Below are 21,842 nucleotides of genomic sequence, written 5' to 3'. Positions count from 1 at the left end.
TACTGTCCAGTAGTTGTCATCACAAACCAGCATAACCAGACAAACTGTGACTCCTATCAAGAATTTCTTGTTACTACCAATATTTCCATGTTCTGTTCGTGGACATGCTTCCAAACAAAAACTTTGCTAGGTCTTAGTTCGGGGGCAGCCTTATATTTAGCAATTCAGCAAAACCTCTACTAGGTCTTATTTTCTGGGGATGTCTTATTTTTCCATGAAAAAGAATTCACATTTATTGTTGAACAAAAAAATTGAACATTTATTATGTACTGTACAGTAGTTGTCATCACAAACCAGCATAACCAGACAAACTGTGACTCCTATCAAGAATTTCTTGTTACTACCAATATTTCCATGTTCTGTTTGGCGGTCATGCTTCCAAACAAAAACTTTGCTAGGTCTTACTTACTTTCGAGGGAGGCCTTATATTTAGCAATTCAGCAAAACCTCTACTAGGTCTTATTTTCTGGGGATGTCTTATTTTAGGGGAAACGGTATGTTTTGACCCAAAACAAGCAAACTTTGTGATCAAGTCAGGAACAACCCACATGTCTCAACATCCATAAATATGCAACAAAATACCTCTTTTTAATATGATGTCGTCGCATCATCACTTGAGGCTTGTGCCAACGCGGAACCCGCCACAAATCACAACATTAGCCAATTAACAAACATGGAATAATGAATTAATGGGTTAATAATTCATCAAATCAAATACCAAACTGAGAACTGTTGAATAATGCCACCCCAAATCAGGTTAATCTGCATAATAGGAAACTGGTCATGAATATTCATACGGAGAGATATTCCTTGACATCCCGGGAGACGTGAGAAGGGGAAGAAGAAGTTGCGAGCCACAATTCAACAAGCCTGTTGAAAACACAGAGAAGGCCTGTTGAAAGCTTTTTGAAATCACTGAGGAGGAGGTGTTGACTTTTGCACCGGAACAGGGCCAACAGCCGCCATATGGAGCTGACAGTTGCTGTTTCATTTCTTTTGCAGCTCAGAGAATCCAAAGACACTCAGATTCTGATATTCAGAAACATGTTTCCCCATCTGACGGCTTCCATGTGGTGGGGCTGGCGAATCCGTGCTTGGTTTTAGTCTGAACTTTAAAGGAGCTATCCAACTTGCGGAATTCTTTGCCTAGAATAGAACTCATTCCCCAAACAGGCAGCTCCTTGGAAGATTTGAAGGGCTTCCACTAATCCTACCAAAGCAAGGACCTCTTCCAACTAGAGCAGGGGTCCCCAAACTTTTTAAACAGGGGGCCAGTTTATGGTCCCTCAGACCATTGGAGGGCCGAACTATAGTTGGAAAGAAAAACCTATAAACAAATTCCTATGCATACTGCACGTATTTATTTTGAAGTAAAAAAAAAGCAAACGGGAAGAGATACAGCCTCAATGTTAATAATAACATGGGTCCGGGCTGTGGCGCAGGCGGGAGAGCAAGCCAGTGCAATTAACTGCAATGAATCACTCTGACCAGGAGGTCATGAGTTCGAGGCCCGCTCGGAGCCTATGTTTGTTTGTCTTTGTTCTATGTTAAAAGGCATTGAATGTTTGCCTATATGTGTAATGTGATCCGCCCTGAGTCCCCTTCGGGGTGAGAAGGGCGGAATATAAATGCTGTAAGTAAATAAATAAATAACCATAATCATAATAAAAATAATAAAGAGGGTTGGAAGAGACCCCTTGGGCCATTGAGTCCAACACCCTTCTGCCTTTGTGCACCAAAAGCACAAGCAAAACACCCTTGACAGATGGCCACCCAGCCTCAATGTTGTTAATAATTATAATCATCATCATCATCATCATACATCACACAGTCCTAAATGCTGGGGAAGTGTTCAACTTGTGATTTTGTAATACGAAATCCTATATATATATATATATATATATATATATATATATATATATATATATATCGTTTGCTGTGTTATACTGCGTCTTTGTGTCATGATAGTGATAATAATAATAATAAATATTATTATTATTATCATTAATTTTGTGATATGAAATCCAGCATGTCTATCTTGTTTGCTGTGTCATAATAAAATAATAATAATAATAATAATAATAATAATAATAATAATAATAATAATAATAAAGAGTTATGGAAGAGACCCCTTGGGCCATTAAGTCCAACCCCCTTTTGCCTTAGTGCACCAAAAGCACGGGCAAAGACCCCTTAATAAATTATTAATTAAATAATAATTAAAATACCATTATAAACACGCAAAGCTTTGGAAGGCATGCAACAGGTGAGGGAGGAGGCGGGAAAGGCGGAGAAGGAGGGAGCCGCCATCACAGGGGCCGCATAAATGGCTTTGATGGGCCACATGTGGCCCCCGGGCCTTAGTTTGGGGACCCCTGAACTAGAGTCTCAAATGTGATGACCACCTAAATGTCCTCTTGGTTCCTATGTGAGACATTGTTTCTTTCCTGCTCCTCATGTCTTTCATACCCAGGGCAACCTAGGCTTCTCCAACTGAGTCTATCCATCTGGAAGGCAACCTTCTTCTTTTCCTATTATCTTTGACCTTCATGTTGCTGTTGTGTGCCTTCAAGTCATGTCCGAAGTATGAGATTTTCTGGGGCTGAGAGTGTGTTTCCATGGCTGAGAGGGAAAGTCAATCCTGTCTCCAGAGTTTAGTCCAATGCTCAATCCACTCCGCCTTCCTCGTTTGAGGGGCCGGGCTGTGGCGCAGGCTGTTGAGCAGCTGCAATAAATCACTCTGACCATGAGGTCATGAGTTCGAGGCCAGCCCGTGGCGGGGTGAGCACCCGTCAATTAAAAACAAAAAAATAGCCCCTGCTCGTTGCTGACCTAGCAACCCGAAAGATAGTTGCATCTGTCAATTAGGGAAATTTAGGGACGCTTTATGCGGGATGCTAATTTACAACACCATAAAACTGCCAGCAAAACACGAGGAAAGGAATGAGGAAGTACAACCACGAGTGGACAGTGAAGCAACAGCTCCCCCTGTGGCCGGAATCGTGAAGCTGGAAAAATGTTTAAAATGCCTCTGAGTCTGTCTAATGTATGTTGTTTGTCTGTTGGCATTGAATGTTTGTTATTTATGTGTTCATTGTAATCCGCCCTGAGTCCCCTTCGGGGTGAGAAAGAAGGGCGGAATATAAATACTGTAAATAAATAAAATAAATAAATGATGAAGCAGCTGCTCCCCCCTGTGGCCAGAATCAAACATCCCCTCAGAAGAAGGTTAAATTGCCTCTGCGTCTGTCTGTCTCTGTCTTGGTTCTATGTGTATATGGGCATTGAATGTTTGCCCTATGTGTGTATAATGTGATCCGCCCTCAGTCCCCTTTGAGGTGAGAAGGGCGGAATATAAATACTGCAAATAAATAATAAATAAATCCATCTGGAATGGGACCTTCCTCTTTTCCTCTTGTCTTCTGTCGTCTTTTCTAGTCATGTCTTCCATGATATGTCCGAAGTATGGCAGTCTCAGTAGAGGCATCTCATCTTCTAGAAAGAGTTCAGCCTTGCTTTGCTATGGAGGTAATGAGTTAAATGGATTTTCCAATGTGTCGGCTCATCAACCCGGCAATTGATTCAATGGTTCTGCTGTCACTGGGATGAACCAACAAAGTATGTTGTTTCCAATTGTGACAACGAACAGCACACTGCTGAGTAATGGGAACGAATGACGTTTTCCAAAGAAACTCTTTTAATTGTTAATTGGAATCCGGATCTTTCATTGATCCAGAGAGTTGACACTGACGGGCAGAGCTGTGCATTGTGGATGTCCTGGCTCATTAGATACCTTCTTGCTGCATAAATTGAGTTAGGGTTGAGAAACCAAATTAGTTGCTTTCCATGAATCCCTGTGCTGTCCGCTCCCCATCTTAGCATTATTTCCCCTTTTTTTCCCAGTGTACTTTTGCCTCTTTCCAGGGCAGAAGCAGGCTGGAGAAAGCGTATTCTCCATGAATGTAACTCCAGCCGATGCACCCCACCGTAGATCTCTGAGCACAGGATCGATCTATTCCAGGGGTCCCCAAACTAAGGCCCGGGGGCCGGATGTGGCCCATCCAAGCCATTTATCCGGCCCCCATGGCACAAGGGCAGAAGGGGGTTAGACTAAATGACCCAAGGGGTCTCTTCTTCTCTTACAACCATTATTATTATTATTATTATTATTATTATTATTATTATTATTATTATTATTATTATTATTATTAACATTGAGGCTGGGTGGCCATCTGTCAGGGGTGCTTTGCTAGTACTTTTGATGCACAAAGGCAGAAGGGGATTGGACTCAATGGCCCAAGGGGTCTCTTCCAACCCTCTTTATTATTATTATTATTATTATTATTATTATTAATAATAATAATAATAATAATAATAATAATAATAATAATAATAAAAATTGAGGCTGGGTGGCCATCTGTCAGGGGTGCTTCGCTTGTGCTTTTGGTGCACAAAGGCAAAAGGGGGTTGGACTTAATGGCCCAAAGGGTCTCTTCCAACCCTTTTTTTATTGTTGTTGTTGTTATTATTTTATTTTATGACACAACAAACAAGATAGATATGCTGGAATTATTATTATTATTATTATTATTATTATTATTATTATTATTATTGACACAACGACGTTGTATGACACAGCAAACAAGATAGATATGCTGGATTTCGTATCACAAAACCACAAGTCGAACACTTCCCAAGTGTCTAGGACTGTGTGATGTATTTTCGGATGATGCGTGCAGGTCCCAGTAAGGTGGCCTTTTGCAGTTGGCAGATCGTAATTTTGTCAATGCCTATTGTTTCCAAATGTTGGCTGAGATCTTTTGGCACGGCACCCAATGTGCCCATCACCACAGGGACCACCTGCACTGGTTTCTGCCAGAGTCTTTGAAGTTCAATCTTGAGGTCCTATAAATATCTGGGCATATTACAGCTAGACAACATCAAGCATGAACATGTGAAAAGTGTGGTCAGCAAAGAATACACACAAAGGGTCAGAAAAATTCTCAAAAGGAAGCTCAATGGAGGCAACACCATCAAGGCCATAAACACCTGGGCCATACCTGTCATAAGATATACTGCTGGCATCATAAACTGGACACAGGTGGAACTGGACAATTTGGACAGAAAAACAAGAAAACTCATGACCATTCATCATTCCCTGCACCCTCACAGTGATGTTGACCGGCTATATCTGCCTAGAAGATCAGGGGGCAGAGGACTCTTACAAGTAAAACAAGCAGTCAAAGAAGAAGAACATGCCCTGGCAGAATATGTCAAGCAAAGTGAAGAACCTGCTTTGATTGAAGTCAAAAATCAGAAACTCCTCAAAGCACAGCAGACAAAAAACCAGTACAAGAAAACCGCACTACAAACTAGAGCTGACAGCTGGCACAACAAAACATTGCATGGAAAGTTCCTTGACAAAATTGAAGGAAAAGCTGACTATTATTATTATTACTATTATTATTATTATTGCTCGGTGGCCAACTATAGTCCGGCCCTCCAATGGTCCGAAGGATTGTGAACTGGCCCCCTGTTTAAAATGTTTGGGGACCCTTGATCTATTCCCTTGTGAAGCAAAGGTGCAGCTCCCTGAAGGATGTTGAGTCCAGATTTCGTCCTCCAAAGATGGCTTCTCCCTCCACAGAGCCATATTTCTAAGAAAACCGCACTGTTCAGCTTGGAAAAATAGTTGCATGCAACACAAGTGCCAGCCAGCTCTAAAAATAGCACTGAATTAAATAGAAGGAAGATTGAGTGAATGGGCTGGGAAGAGGTCCAGGGAGAGGGAGAAAAAAAAGAGAGAGAATGAAACAAGAATAGGGATCTAAAATAGATAAAGGATGGAGTGCCATTGAATACCAAAGTCCGGGTTGTCCATGCCGTAGTATTTCTGATTTTTGTCTATGGCTGTGAAAGACGGGCAAATGAAGGAAGCAAGAGAGAAAAGGTCAATTTATTTGAAATGGTGGCGCTGGAGGAGAATTCAAGTGGAAATGACTCAACCGAGGCCATCCTACTTGGGATATATCATGAGATGATGTGACTCACTGGAAACGACAGTGATGCTTGGTAAAATGGTAGGACAAGAGGAATGGACTCAGCCAAGAAAGCCATGGTTTGTTGTATGTTTTCCGTACTGTATGTCCATGTTCCAGAAGTATTCTCTCCTGACGTTTCGCCCACATCTATGGCAGGCATCCTCAGAGGTTGTGAGGTATAGAGAAACTCAGCAAGGAAGGTTTATATATATCTGTAGAAAGTCCAGGGTGAGAGAAGAACTCTTTGTCACTTGGAAGCCAATGTGAATGTTGTAGTTAATCACCTTAATTAGCATTGAATAGCTTCATCTCCTGGCTTCTTCCTGCCTGGGGGCATCCTTTGTTCGGAGTCGTTAGCTGCCCCTGGTTCCCATGTCTGGATCTCTTCTGTTTGCAGAGTGTTGCTTCTTATTTACTGTTCAGTTTTTTGAGTTTTTTTAATACTGGTAGCCAGGGGCAGCTAACGACTCTGAACAAAGGTTGCCCCCAGACAGGAAGAAGCCAGGAGATGAAGCTATTCAATGCTAATTAAAGTGATTAACTACAACGTTCACACTGGCCTCCAACTGACAAAGAGTTCTTCTCTCACCCTGGACTTTCTACAGATATATATAAACCTTCCTTGCTGAGTTTCTCCATACCTCACAACCTCTGAGGATGCCTGCCACAGATGAGGGTGAAACGTCAGGAGAGAATACTTCTAGAACATGGCCATACAGCCCGGAAAACATACAACAACCCTGTGATCCCGGCCATGAAGGCCTTCGACAACATAAAGCCATGGTTCTTTGTTTGCAAGGCCTGGACAGGACTGTCATAGCCAGACCTTTTGGAGGTCTCTCATTTATAGAATCGCCGTCAGAGATAGTTGATTTCAGAAAGAGAATGGAGCAGCATTGGATATTGGGCAACCCTAGGAAAAGAAATGATGTGGTAGCATTGTCTGCTTGGGTGTAACTACTGAAGCTAAGTCAATGTCGCACCTCAGACTAGTTCACCTTGCTGTAGACACTAGGCAGCACACAGTAGATAGTCTTTTGTAATTTTATTGAGCAAAAGCAGAATATTTATAATATCAAAGCAGGCAGAAATATAGTTCCAAAGGTAGTTGCAAAATAGAGTCAGTAAATCCCATAATCCATAGATAAGAAGCAATAGTCCATTCCCAAAGATACACAAATCCAAAGGTTACAAGGATTCACGAACAAAAGTATATCCAAAGCAGAAGTAGCATGAAGACATAGACCATCCACCCAGATGAAGCGAGAATTTGCTTTGACAAAGATTTCCCCTTCAACACACTGTTTTAAAAGCAACCCAAAAATGCATTCTTTTTCCCTTCACTGGCCTCCCTTTTCCCAGCTAATCTAAGACTTCGCCGTGGCATTCCTTTCCATTGTAAACGATCAGCCCGAGAGAGCAACGGGACTTCAGACTCGCCCTGACCATCAAGGCCAAACTCCTCATTACCATTATCTTGCACCTGAACCTGAGCCTGAGACAGATCAAGCTCATTATTTCCCTTGGGAATGTTTCCGTGGTTCTCATCCGTGACAGGCTGCATCTGGAACTCATCAACAGGCTGCACTTCTAAACCAGCCTGTATCTGAATTCCATAATTCCCCACAGCATCATTCTGAAACTCATCATGAATCCCATCATCTGACATCTGCATCTGTAATCCAAAATCCCCTTTTTCATCTTCACTCTGGAACTGCTGCTGAGTCACAACAGTCAAGCTAGAACCCCAAATGCAAATCCTTGCTTTAAAAGGAAAGGCATTACAAGACAGAGGAAAGACCGAGAGATATCCTAACTAGGGTTGTGCATATTTTCATTTTTACAAATGGGCTTCGGCTGGTTCAGCCCTTTCAGCCATCCGTAACGGCACAGGCTCCGCTGCCATTTTTTTCTGACTCAACAAACAATGTCGCTGCCGAAAATGACTGCCTTTTGTTTCTTTGCTACACGTAGAAAGGCAGCCGTGTGCCCGCATGAGGTTTCCCTATGAGCCTATTGAGCCAATCAGAACAGAAGAAAGTCATGACATGTCTTTTAGCCAAACTGGGCTTCCATTTTTCTGTTACGAGATAAACAAATTGGTGATCTAAATTCTCACTTGCTGCAAAAATATAGGTTGAAAGGGCAGAAGAGAGAAGGGGCAGGATGTTGTGTTTCCCAGTCAGATCAGGCAAAAGCAAACAGCTGCAGACTCCCCTGTTCTTCCCCATGAATCCATGCCCTGATGTTCCTTGACTCCTAGTCAAAAGAACTCAAAGCTTGTTTGATTTTTTTTCAAATGTAAAAGAAACACACAGATCAAAGGAATGGATTTTTGCTTCCTCTGTGACACACTCTGCTCCCTTGAGATCCCTCCATATTCACAGCTTGATATTTGCAAATAACTAGCTTCAGACTAAATTTCTGTATCACAGTTTATATTGCAGCTATGTTGCTTAGGGTAGTTCTAAGCAAAACCAGTCCTGTCCTCGTAGTGAAACAAGTATGGTAGCAAAGGGAAAAGCACAGTGGTATTTCCTTCATATAGTTTGGGGGGACTACATTCTCCAGACTTCATGTTGTTTCTTGCTTTCCAAATTGATGGCATCCGAATGCAGTTCATTGCCTTCACATCCTTCAGCTCTCTCTGTTTGCCAGAAACAGACCCGATTAATCCTTTCCCTTCCCACTTTCCCAACTGCTTTTCAAATGATCCAGTTTCTCTCTGTTTCTGGTGTTAATGGAAACCTTGGACACACAGCTATGGATCAACATCTCTCCTTTGATAGCAGGGATTGGCCGGATGAATGCCTGCACCCCCAAATTCACCACGGCAACCCTGATCCCGCAATGCCACCCAAATCATGCCAGTCTCTCTAGTCTTTCAAGAGCAATCCCTTTGACAGCCTGCAGAGGGTACTGTTAGAATAGAAATCTTTGTTCCAAAGGAAAACCAATTCTCAGTTCACATGTTAGCATTTTTAGCCATAGGTAAAGGTTTTGCCCTGACATTAAGTCTAGTCGAGTCCGACTCTGGGGGTTGGTGCTCATCTCCATTTCTAAGCCGAAGAGCCGGCATTGTCCATAGACACCTCCAAGGTCATGTGGCCACTGGTTTACTTAATTAGGCAATCCCTCATAGTTTGAGGATGATTGTCCTCCACCTTGGGGGTGTATCCGTAGGTGGCTGAAGAGACCTATTCTTGATCTGCATGTTCTCCCGCAGTGAGGACATCGGTTTCCAGACGGAAGGCGGTCCCGGTCAGGGTTGGCTTGACGCTCCTTCCTCTTGGCACGTTTCTCCCTTAAGCCCTCCATTCGTGCCTCTTCGAACTCCGCAGCACTGCTGGTCACAGCTGACCTCCAATTAGAGTGCTCAAGGGCCAGGACTTCCCAGTTCTCAGTGTCTATGCCACAGCTTTGAGGCCATCTTTCAATCTCTTTTCCTGCCCACCAACATTACGTTTCCCGTTCTTGAGTTCGGAGTAGAGTAACTGCTTTGGCAGACGGTGGTCGGGCATTCGGACAACGTGGCCAGTCCAGCAGAGTTGATGGCGTAGGAGTATCGCTTCAATGCTGGTGGTCTTTGCTTCTTCCAGCACGCTGGCATTTGTCCGCCTGTCTTCCCAAGAGATTTGCAGGATTTTCCTGAGGCAACGCTGATGGAAACGCTCCAGGAGTTGGGTGTGATATCTGTAGACCGTCCACGTTTCGCAGGCGTAGAGCAGGGTTGGGAGGGGAATGGCTTTATAAACAAGCACCTTGGTATCTCTACGGATGTCAAACACTCTCTGCTTGATTCGGAAGAATTCTGCACTCGCAGAGCTCAGGCGGTGTTGTATTTCAGTGTCGATGTTGACTTTTGTGGAGAGGTGGCTGCCAAGGGAGTGGAAATGGTCAACGTTTCCTAATGTGACACCATTAAGCTGTATTCCTGGCATTGCAGAGGGATTAGCTGGTGCCTGTTGGAAGAGCACTTTGGTTTTCTCGATGTTCATTGAGAGGCCGAGCTACTCGTATGCTTCTGTGAAGGTGTTTAGAGTGGCTTGTAGGTCTTCTTCTGAGTGCGCACAGACTACATTGTCATCGGTATATTGGAGTTCTATAACAGATGTTTGGTTTTGGCTCTTAGTCTAGACTAACACTAAGGGCCGCTGGCATTTACAGCATTTATTTATTTACAGCATTTATATTCCGCCCTTCTCACCCTGAAAGGGACTCAGGGCGGATTACATTACACATATAAGCAAACATTCAATGCCTTTTAACATAGAACAAAGACAAACAAACATAGGCTCCGAGCGGGCCTCGAACTCATGACCTCCTGGTCAGAGTGATTCACTGCAGTGATTCATTGCAGCTGCTCTCCAGCCTATGCCACAGCCCGAAGGTAGCAGTGCTCCATGCATGACTGCATGGAGCACTGCTACCTTCCCTACCTATTCACATTTGCATGTTTTCGAACTGCTAGGTTGGCAGAAACTGGGGTTGGTAGAAACTGGAGCGGGAGCTCACCCTGCTCCCCAAATTCGAACTGTCAACCTTTCGGTCAGCAAGTTCAGCAGCTCAGTGATTTAACCCACTGCGCCACCGGGGGCTCTTATTTTTAGCCATAGAATCAGAGAATTGGAGAAGACCCCAAGGTCCATGCACCTCCGGATGCATCTTTGCAGCTCTCTCTATTTGTATCCTGATCACACTCCCTTGGTTTTCTTTCCTCCTCTGCCGGCGAAACATCAAGGATGTTGCTGTGACTCTTGCTTTTGTGCCTCTGCATTTTTAGTCCCCATACTTTTGGAGACAGATGTGAGCCGTGAATATTTGTGTGTAGAATAATCTGCTGCTTCTGTTTACACGGCCTGCCGCTGAGCCGGCAGATTCGAACTAAATCTGTCCCTTTGTTTTCGCTGGTTCTTTAAGTCTTAATTTCTTTCTTCCGCTCCCTCTGCAAAAATATTTGTCTCTGCCGTCTGTTCTCTTTGCACACAACGCGATTCTTTAGTACGCCAGCAAAACCGAGTTTCCTTCCATCTTCTCTGTGTGATCTCATCTTTAGATCGTCCCCTGCGCGTCTACACTGTATAATGAATGCAATTTGATACCTCTTTAACTCTCCTGGATTAGTGCTACAGAATGATGGGAGGTGTAGTTTGGGTTTTTTAATTGTGAGGCAAGTCGCTTCTGGTGTGAGAGAATCGGCTGTCTTCAAAGACGTTGCCCAGGGGAGCCTCGGATGTGTTACCATCTTGCTGGGAGGCTCCTCTCATGTCCCTGCATGGCAAGCTAGAGCTGACAGAGGGAGCTAACCCTGTCTCACGGATTCGAACCTCCAACCTTAAAGTCAGCAGTTCAGCCGGCACAAGGGTTTAACCCATTGCGCCACCTGTGTAGTTTGGTGATGCACCAGAACTCTTTGGCAGAGAAGGACAAAGATCTTGTAAAACTACAACTCCCATGATTCCATAACTTTGAGCCGTTGCAGTTGCAGCAGCGTCAAACTGAACTAACTCTGCTGTGTAGATGCACTCCTGCCCAATGCTGTGATCATGCTGGCTCTACAACTCCCATAATTAATGATCATAAGCCTTTAATTGGGGGCCCCTGGTGGCACAGTGTGTTAAAGCGCTGAGCTGCTGAACTTGTGGACCGAAAGGTTACAGGTTCGAATCCGGGGAGCAGGGTGAGCTCCTGCTGTTAGCCCAGCTTCTGCCAACCTAGCATTTCGAAAACATGCCAATGTGAGTAGATCAATAGGTACCGCTCCGACAGGAAGATAACGGCGCTCCATGTAGTCATGCCGGCCACATGACCTTGGAGGTGTCTATGGACAACGTTTGAATCCGGGGAGCAGGGTGAACTCCTGCTGTTAGCCCCAGCTTCTGCCAACCTAGCATTTTGAAAACATGCAAATGTGAGTAGATCAATAGGTACTGCTCTGGTGGGAAGGTAACAGCGTTCCATGCAGTCATGCCGGCCACATGAACTTGGACGTGTCTATGGACAACGCCGGCTCTTTGGCTTTGAAATGGAAATGAGCACCAACCTGCAGGGTCGGTCACAACTGGACTTAACATCAGGGGAAATCTTTACCTTTTCCTTTAAGCCTTTAATGTTCCAAATCTGGCAGGATAAGGTTCAAAACGATGTGCACAACCACATATAGCAAGCACAAAATGAACACTGCAAAGCCTCCAGCCAGCAAGGAGTGAGCCCTGGACATGCCCGAACTACAGCATTATCTGTATTACATTGGCAACGTTTCGCTGAAGTGGCCCATTCCGTTCCGAAAAAGAAAAGTCGTGGTGAGCAATACTGTATATATCTGAAACATCCATTTCTGCTGAATCAAACGTTGGCTTGAATTCTAGCAGCGAGAGCCGGATCAATGGCTTGAACGGCGAGTCAACAACAAGTCAGAAAAATCCCATTGATTAAATAGGTTTTCTTGAGTCGGGATTCGAGATAGTTTAAGCAAGAGTGATAGAAGAACATAAGGATGGGTCAGAGATGGCAGTCGTCTCCAGGAATCCACAGCAACAAGGATATATGGGGCATCTATGTGGTCAAACCAGTGTATTTTGACCCCACTTTAACTCTCACAGCTCATTGCAATGGATTCCTGGGATCTGGGAGCCTGTAAAACTACAACTCCAGATAGTGTGAATGATACCAATTGACCTCCAAAAAGGGTCACGCTTCCAAATGGCTATGGAGATTCTGCTTTTCCAAAAGGTTATGATCTCTGAGAAGGTCATGTCTTTCCAAAACATAATATAAGATCAATGTAAGAGGAGGCACATGATAAAATAAACTTTGTTTCTGGGCCATTCTCCCGCCCTTCTCCCTTTGCTTTCCTACCCTTTTTTCCTTCTATTTTTCTTCTCTTTTCCGGTGACAATGATGGAACGGGCTGCTTACCCAGGCTTAAATGATCATATTTCACGTTGTCTCTTGGCTCTTCCATTTTCATTTTGATCCCGGCGTAACGGAGATCCATTTATGGCATGCAAACATTCTCATTATTGCAAAAATATGAAATGAGGCTTGAAGTCAGGGTGTTATTGACTTACAGAGAATATATATATATATATATATATATATATATATATATATATATAATTTGATCTCCATACTTTTAAAAATCCATGTATCCGTGTTCCCATCCTCTCAATCATTTCCTCACCCATCTTCTCCATTATTGAATTTCTAATATTTCTTTCTTTTTCTTTTTTATTTTTTTGCAATTGAAACCGGAATCCGGAATATGTAGAAACATGCCGCGGTTGGGTTTTTTCCCCCTTTAAAGTCCTCGTTTGTGATTATTTTTCTTTGTCACTAAATGTCAGGCTGCTTGTTTTGTGAGAAAACCTAATTTGGAGACTATTCTGCTGCATTAGCTGGGAGGCTAGTTTTCTTTTTCTTTAAAAATATCTGTAGCTGTTGTTATCGGGGATATTCTTCCGAAATAAGATCAGCCATGGCCTGAGGTGTTGTGCCCAGGAAAAAAAATGTTTCATCTATTATGGTTTGATTTGTTGCCAAGGTCCTTTCCTTTACAACAGAGTTCAGGTGCTATAGTTTACAACCTTGGAGCTTTTTGGCTAGACTACCATAATATATTCAATGCAGGGCTGCCCTTGGAGGCTGTACATGTGACGCCTCAGGGCAGCGTGGGCACTGGGAACCAGACACGGAGGCCAATAAATCTAATATCTTTATTAAAGAAATAAAAGGAGTCAAACAAAAATAAGCAGAGTATATAGTCCAGCAATAGTCCTTTCAGTAAAGATCAAATATAGTCCAGTAATGTGAAAGTAGATGTCCAATATTAGAGTGCAACGTTTTAAATCCGATAACCGAAACACACTCAAACTTTTAGGCTGTTTGAGTGGGGATTATAGCAAGGTCTGTCAAAGAGTTCCAGGTTTCAGGTCCGAGGCTAGGATAACAAGGCAAGGCAAGGTTAGTCGTGGTAGAGCTGAATCGCTGTCCAGACTTGGCAGAGAGACGAGATGCAATGCCCGGTCTACTCGAGAGTAGCGCGCCACAGAAACTAGAGTCGATGTGAATTCCTCAACTGACACGTTGACACCGCAAAGGTCTGCCTGCGCACAAAACTTTTATGGGACTTCAATCTCCCCTCAAACCAGGCGCCTGGACACTTTTTCCCAAGGGAAAGTGGACCAAAGTCAACAACTTGCCAGATGCAAGCCTCCGGGAAACTCTCAAGGGAACTGGCTTAATTAGCGCTTGCTTTCTCCGCTAATCTAGTGCTTTTTCTCCTATTCTCCTTCTCCAAGCGAGAAGTTTCCCAAAACAATTTTTGATCAAAAGGAGCGCTCTCTGGAGAACCAGGCTCTGATTCAAGGGCCTTTGTAATTAACTGTGGACTAAAACTGTCAACAGGGGGCACCTGGAAGGGAGCTGAATCTTGCTGAGTCGGCACAAACCCCATATCTTCTTCGGTCTGATCCATAATGGCTACGGGGTCATGACTCGAGGGTCTCTGAGACACTACAGTACAGACCAGCAAACAGTTCCAGGTGCATCTATACCAGTGGTTCCCAACCTTTTTTCAGTTGGGTTATTTGGGGTGCCGATTCAGAAAATTACATTGGATAGACCACATCAGCTCAAGTTTCTAATACAGGACATATGCCATCCAGTAGTCGCCATTTGCTCGCCCACATAAAACCATATTGGATAATCTAGAGATGATGTGGTCTAGGGAGATTTAGGTATTTTGATCTTCTGTTCTTTGTTCTTCTCGTCGTCATCCATCTAATAAAATCATTTGTTTACATTTTTTAGACTCTTCATTGTCCTTGTGATTTGACCCTTGTTTATTTAACCAATCTTTATTTTCTTCCCGTATTCCTCGTATCCCTTCCAATCTGTTGTTCTTAAAATTCTTCCACCATTTTCCTTTAAAAAGAAGGTTAATCTGTCCATGTCATGAATTTCATCTAATTTTCCAATCCAAAGCTCTTTCATAGGTATTTCTTGTAGTTTCCAAAATCTTGCGAAAGCCATTCTTGCCTCCATCGTTATAAAAGTTAGTAAGATATCATCATTTCTTTTTAAGTCTGTCATACTTTCTGTTAAACCTAACCGAATAAGGTAGTATTCGGAAAGGTTTTTCCTAAGAAAAATTGTGTTTCGTCATGTATTTGTCTCCAAAATTTGGATGATTCAGGGCAGGTCCACCAGGCGTGATAAAATGTTCCTACTTGCTTTTTACATTTCCAGCAGAGATTCTGGGCATTTTTGTACATTATTCCAATTTGTTTCGGTGTTATATACCATCGATGAAACATTTTCATCCAATTTTCTTGTAGATCCGAAGAATACATTTATTTTATTTTTTTAATTCCAAATTGTTTCCCATTCAGTTAGTTTAATTGTATGTCCAAAATATCTTGCCCATTAATCATGCAGTTTTTGATTTCTTCCATCTCCGTGGATGAATCAGCATCTCTAATGACTTCACTTCACTTCACTTTATTTATTAATTAGTCGCTCTCCACCAGAGTGCTCCGAGTGACTTACAATTTAAAAATATCATTCCACAATATAAAAACATTCAACATAAAAACATTCAACAGTGACTATTTGGCAAATAACAAAACTGAATCTAAAGTTGACCAAAAACTGATTCGTAACCCTTTTGGTACTCATGTTAGACAGTGGTCCCTGGTCAAAGTGGCCCTTGGTCAAAGTGGTCCCCGGTCAAAGTGGTCCGTGGTCAAAGTGGTCCCTGGTCAAAAAAAGGTTGGGAATCAGTACATATATAAGTATATAAAAACTTCATGGTTATAGTTGCTAATATATTATATGCACATACACAGGAATGGCGCAAACAAATATGTCCCCAAGGGCAATGCTCAAATACAGTATTTTTAAATAAATGTAACTTGCTGAAAATACATTGAGAAGATGATACCTATGGAATTGAGAACGAATGCATTTTTAGCTGTGTGGCTCAATACAACAATACCCTGGGAGTTATTGTTTTGCAAAGAGGGCAAGATCCAAATTCTTGGAATAATAATTTAAAGAAGTTCCAATTGAGGTTGTCAAAGGCCTTCTCTGTGTCTAGCAAGAGAAGACCTAATTCTTTTTGATGGTTTTGTTTGTAATACTCGATGGTGTTTATGATCGTTCTAACATTATCTCTGATTAATTGGTTCGGTAAAAACACCTGGAGGGCTGAAGTTTGCCCATGCCCGCACGAAGAGGTCTTGCTCAACAGGTCAATGACACCTATGGTTGGTGACTCCTAAGTCAACACGATGATACAATCTACTCGTAAGATTTAATCCAAGTTTTAGAAGTCCTCTCTCGGGCACTGGGTTTTTTCTCCAGCACCTTGGAGTCACTTATAAAGTTTGGACTAAAAAAAGGTTGGGAACCACTGTTCTATATAGTCTTCATGACTAGATAGAGCACTTAATGGGGAATAAGTGTTTCTGTTTCAATATGTTTCAGAGGTCTTTTTTTCTCTAGTGATTGACAATTGGGTATGTGTTTTAACTTTTGTACTGAAAGCTTTTTATTGCACTGTGTTTTAAAAGGTTGTATGCTGTTTTGGAAGAGGCAGCACAATGGAGTGATTTGAGCACCAGGTCACGGAGGCCAGAATTCAAATCCCTGCTTGGCCATGGAACCCCATGGAACCTCTCTCGATCGATTGCAGAGGAAGGCAATGGCAAAGCTGCTGTCGAGAAACCACGCTAAGAAAACCCCCATAAAAGGGGGTCATGGTCAGAAGCAACTCAAAGCGATGACAAGAACGGTGCCTTGGATCCCACGTTGGAAGAAAGGTGAGATATGTTCACGAAATACATAGAAATAGCTAAGTAAACCCTTGGGAGAGCCAACATGGTGATTTGAGTTGTTGTTGTTGTTGTTGTTGTTGTTGTTCTTGTTATTTTACAGTAGAGTCTCACTTATCCAAGCTAAACGGGCCAGCAGAAGCTTGGATAAGCGAACATCTTGGATAATAAGGAGGGATTAAGGAAAACCCTATTAAACATCAAATTAAGTTATGATTTTACAAATTAAGCACCAAAACATCATGTTATACAACAAATTTGACAGAAAAAGTAGTTCAATAGGCAGTAATGTTATGTTGTAATTACTGTATTTACGAATTTAGCACCAAAATATCACGATATATTGAAAACATTGACTACAAAAATGGCTTGGATTATCCAGAGGCTTGGATAAGCGAGGCTTGGATTAGTGAGACTCTACTGTAATAATATTATTTTAATATTATTAATAATTCAAAAAGCTGCTTAAAACCTGGCTCTTCCGCTGCGCCTTTGGATAACCGAGCCCATAGCTATAGTAGTTGCACAGGCCATCTCTTTGACTTGAAACATTGCACTATATTCCTCTGCCCAAAAGCATCTTAGAATATAACATTGTATTTTAGTTCTAGTGGTCCCTCCAGGCCATCCTCTCCTCCATCCCAGTAGTCTTTTTTTCTTTTTTCTTTGCAGATTCATATGTTATTTGAGTGATTATATTCCTTCTGCTTATGTGATTGTTTTAGTCAATTGTTATGTTTTGTTTTTGTTTTTAATTCTTATAGCGTTTTATAGTGTTTTCAGTGTTTTATTGTACAATGTTTTATGCTGATTTTATACAAATAAACTTTTACTTACTTACTTACTTATTTTTTTAAAATATTTTTTTGAATGAAAAGATTTTTTGAATACATAAAAAGTGGGGGAACATTATCTCTATATATAAAAGGGTAATGGAATCACAGCACCGGACAAAACAACTAAACTAAACTCCCCACAACCTTGAAAATTGACAGCACAACCTCTCATCCACGCCTCTACGTTCATACAACAAAAAGAAAAGAAAAATTAAGTGCTAGCCACAGCAACCACAAAACCATAATTTCGCAATATGTATAGTTTAAATAACAAAAATATATAATTGTAATATATAACTGTATTTAATAAATCAAAAACTATTTATTACCATTATTTCCATGTACAACAATCTATAGTACCTCTTGCCGTTTCCACGCTGATTTCTCTCTATTCTAGTTTCAATGTAGTCATGAATAATGAATAATATAATAATAATATAATAGTAATAATATAATAATATACTATAATAATAATAGAATAATAATAGAATGATATAATAATAATTATCTATCTATCTATAAATGTAATGTGCATAATTCCCATGGAGTAAACAACAAAACCACTGGACCAAATCACACCAAATTTGGCCACAAAAGACATAGTCATCCAATCAATCTGCATGCGGCAGTGTGTCAGCAAAAATGGCTAGGCGTGTCAGTGCTGACATGCGTGTCATAGGTTGACCATCACTGACCTAGACCAAGTCAAACACTCTCAGTCCCAGAAAACCTCATAATCAAATTGCCTCTCTGAATTCCTATCTCCATCTAGCAGTTCTATCAACAGCAACCACTTGCACCCCTCTTTCTTCTTCTGCCTCTCTTTCTCTTCCTTCCTTCCTTTCTTCTTTCCCTCCTTCCTAGGAAGAGACCTTTGTCGCCAAAGTTAATATAATGGCCACAAACCCCAGTCCTCCAAGACAAGTAATTAGAAAAAGTGAGTTCAGAAGTGGGCTGCGGGGGCATTATTAATCACAGCCGTGCGGCCAAATATATTCACAGGCCAACCCTCATATTTCATCCAATCCCCTGGCACAGCTGTCCTTGAGGCCACAGTTCTCGCCATCATCGGCACCATATTATCCAGAAAATCCCCTGCAGAATTGTGGCCATGGAGAGCTTCTCCTCTGTCCTGACAAGCTGCTCTCCAAATTTGTGTCCTTTATTTCCCTTTTTCATTGAGGAGGAGGGAAGGACTGGGGGGGGGGTGGTCTTTGCAATACCTATTTCTTGGAAAGGATACACTGGAGATTAGCAATAACATTGGGAATCCCCGCTTCTTTGGAAAGTAATGGTTGGGGAAAGTGTTGAGAATCTGTGAGCGGTTAGGCTCAAAATCACCCTCCTTTGAGAGGTAGATTCCCAGGAAAATAGCAAAGTACGGAAGTAGCCTTCCAAAACAGCAGGAAACTTATGGTGAAGTGAGTTTCAGGAAAGCCTTTGTCCTCAGGAAACGCAAAGTCAGCTTAAAGGTTCAAAAGCATTTATTGAGGTAAAAAGAAATCCATTGTAGATAGGAAAGGGTTTGGAGCTAACTAGCTTATCTAAGCTAGGTCTAAGATAGGTAGTCGGGTGAAAATAATAAAAAAATCTAGATAGCTACATTTTGCCTATTTTTTTCGTGCAGTTTATATATTCCAACTGTACAGATAAGTACATATTTCAATGTCCAATTTTAACAAATATTTAACTGATATTACAATCATAATATATGTGATTATATCACTTGAGGAAATATAGAACTATAACTTACTTTAAAGTATAATATATACCATACTTTTCCTTTTTTTCCTTTTTGCTGTATATAATAGACATCTGTGCATATAGCTTTTTTTTGTGTGTGTCAGGAGCAACCGGAGTTGCTTCTGGAGTGAGAGAATTGGCCATCTGCAAGGATGTTGCCCAGGGGACGCCCGGATGTTTTGATGTTTTTACCATCCTTGTGGGAGGCTTCTCTCATGTCCCTGCATGGAGCTGGAGCTGATAGAGTAAGCTCATCCGCGCTCTCCCCGGGTGGGATTCGAACCTGGTAGCCTTCAGGTCAGCAATCAAGTCATAAGGCTTTTATCCCCTAGGCCACTGGAGGCTCCATTTTGCCTATGAGAGGAGGCAAAATCCATCCTCTTGATGAAACAAAGGGAGGAAGAGACAGAATCAGAATGGCGACCAAACCGCATGGTCTGTGCCTTTTGCTCAGGGCCATAAAAATTCCAGTCTAAATTGAGGAAATTACCTCAATCCCTAGAAGAGATCGCATTGCTAAAAACAACAAGACTAAAGCGGGGTAGCTGCAACAGAACAGAAGAGAGAAATAACAACACAGCCTATCGGGCATGCGTGGGATATATGAAGAGGTGTCCCTCAATCTATTTCTGTGCTTCTAACTAACTAGGAGACTTGTATAGTCCTGGATGACATTTCTAAAAGAAAGCCAATGCCAGTGGTTGGGATTCTGATAGTGAGTGACAACTAGATGATCAAGGGTCTGGAGCAGCTTAAAGAGATGGGCATGTTTAGCCTGCAGGAGAGAAGGCTGAGAGGAGACATGATAGCCATGTACAAATACATGAAGGGAAGTCATAGGGAGGAGGGAGCAGGATTGTTTTCTGCTGCCCTGGAGACTAGGACGCATTGGAACAATGGCTTCAAACTACAGGAAAGGAGATTCCACCTGAACATCAGGAAGAACTTCCTCACTGTGGGAGCTATTAAGTAGTAGACCTCTCTACCCTGGAGTGTGGTGAAGGCTCCTTCTTTGGAAGCTTTTAAATAGAGGCTGGATGGCCATCTGTCAGGGGTGCTTTGAGTGCAATTTTTGTGCATCTTGGCAGAATGGGGTTGGACTGGATGGCCCACGAGGTCTCTTCCAACTCTAGGATCCTATGATTAGACTCATGGGGTCAGTTATTGATTGGTGAAATCTCAGTGATGCAAAAGGTCTACTCTAGTTGGAAATGACAGGATTCAGGTGTTGACTCTACTTGAACGGGTAGATTTCAGCTCCATTACAGGTCGGACTGTCAGGTTTAGGACTGAAAAAGCCCCCCTCGGCATATACTCGGGTGAGGGTCCTGGTTGGCTTATATTTGGGTCAGCTTATACTCGAGTATATTTGGTACATTTATTATTTTTCACTATTATTATTGTATTATTACATTTATTATTTTACTCTATTATTATTACATTTATTATTGTACTCTATTATTATTGTTACTTTACATTTATTTTACTCTATTTTTATTATGATTAATAATACATTTACTATTTCACTCTGATCTTATTATTATTACATTTATTATTCTACTCTATTTATTATTACATGTATTATTTCCCTGTATTTATTATTATTATTACATGTATTATTTTACTCTATTATTATTAAAAGGATACATAAGCACATTTATATTGAAGAAGACGAGAATAGTGATTTAATCAGAGTTGGACAGTCTTATCTTAAATATTCAAAAACATTTAACCTACTGATGCCTCAATTAATGTAATTTTCGGTATCTATTTTTATTTCTGAAATTTACCACTCTTGGCTTATACATGAGTCAATGATTTCCCAGTTTTTTTGTAGTAAAATTAGATGCTTTGGCTTATATTCGGGTAGGCTTATACTCGAGTATATACGGTAATTGCTGGCAAGTGGCCTCAGCCTTACAGAAGTCATGTTTCTTCCAAGGTAAGATCCATGTTTTTCAACAGGTCAGACCAGTAAAGATCTGAGACTCAGATTACAGCCAGATCCCTCGCTCGGTTCCTGTCGTATTGATTTTGGGGGAATAAGGTGTTCCATTTTTTGCATCTTATCGGTGCCTTTTTCCTCCTCGCTCCTGATGAAAGCCCATCCTTCAGTGTTTGCTTCCTTCTCATGAAACAGATTCCCCTCTCGAATGCTGCTTATTATCCTCTATGTTCCAACATGATTTTGCACCCGGATCCAAGGTTCATAGGGTCACAGTCACAGGATTAACAGGGATTTTGAAGCTCCCCTGCTTCTCCTCTCCCTTAGGACATGCAATCCCCACAGGAGTTGATGGATTTTCCCTTGTTGCTGAGAGTTAATCCAGTTATTATGCAAAGCTTTTTATATATAAAAAAAGCAGGAACTAGTTTCCAAATTAACT

General features: G+C 41.7%; 1 protein-coding gene across 1 annotated transcript in view; it reads left to right on the top strand.

Moving 5' to 3' along the window:
- Positions 1–21,842, top strand: part of elfn1 (extracellular leucine rich repeat and fibronectin type III domain containing 1) — a 364,525-nt gene that overhangs the window by 79,235 nt on the left and 263,448 nt on the right. Inside the window, exon 2 of the mRNA XM_062964146.1 lies at positions 16,616–16,864. The gene's annotated coding sequence lies outside the window, so the exon portion shown is untranslated. The remainder of the gene's footprint in view (positions 1–16,615; positions 16,865–21,842) is intronic.

Source organism: Anolis carolinensis, unplaced genomic scaffold (assembly GCF_035594765.1).
Source record: "Anolis carolinensis isolate JA03-04 unplaced genomic scaffold, rAnoCar3.1.pri scaffold_13, whole genome shotgun sequence".
NCBI lineage: Eukaryota > Metazoa > Chordata > Lepidosauria > Squamata > Dactyloidae > Anolis > Anolis carolinensis.
The sequence above is the reverse complement of the archived record's forward strand: the minus strand, read 5'-3'. Positions and strand labels throughout refer to the sequence as shown.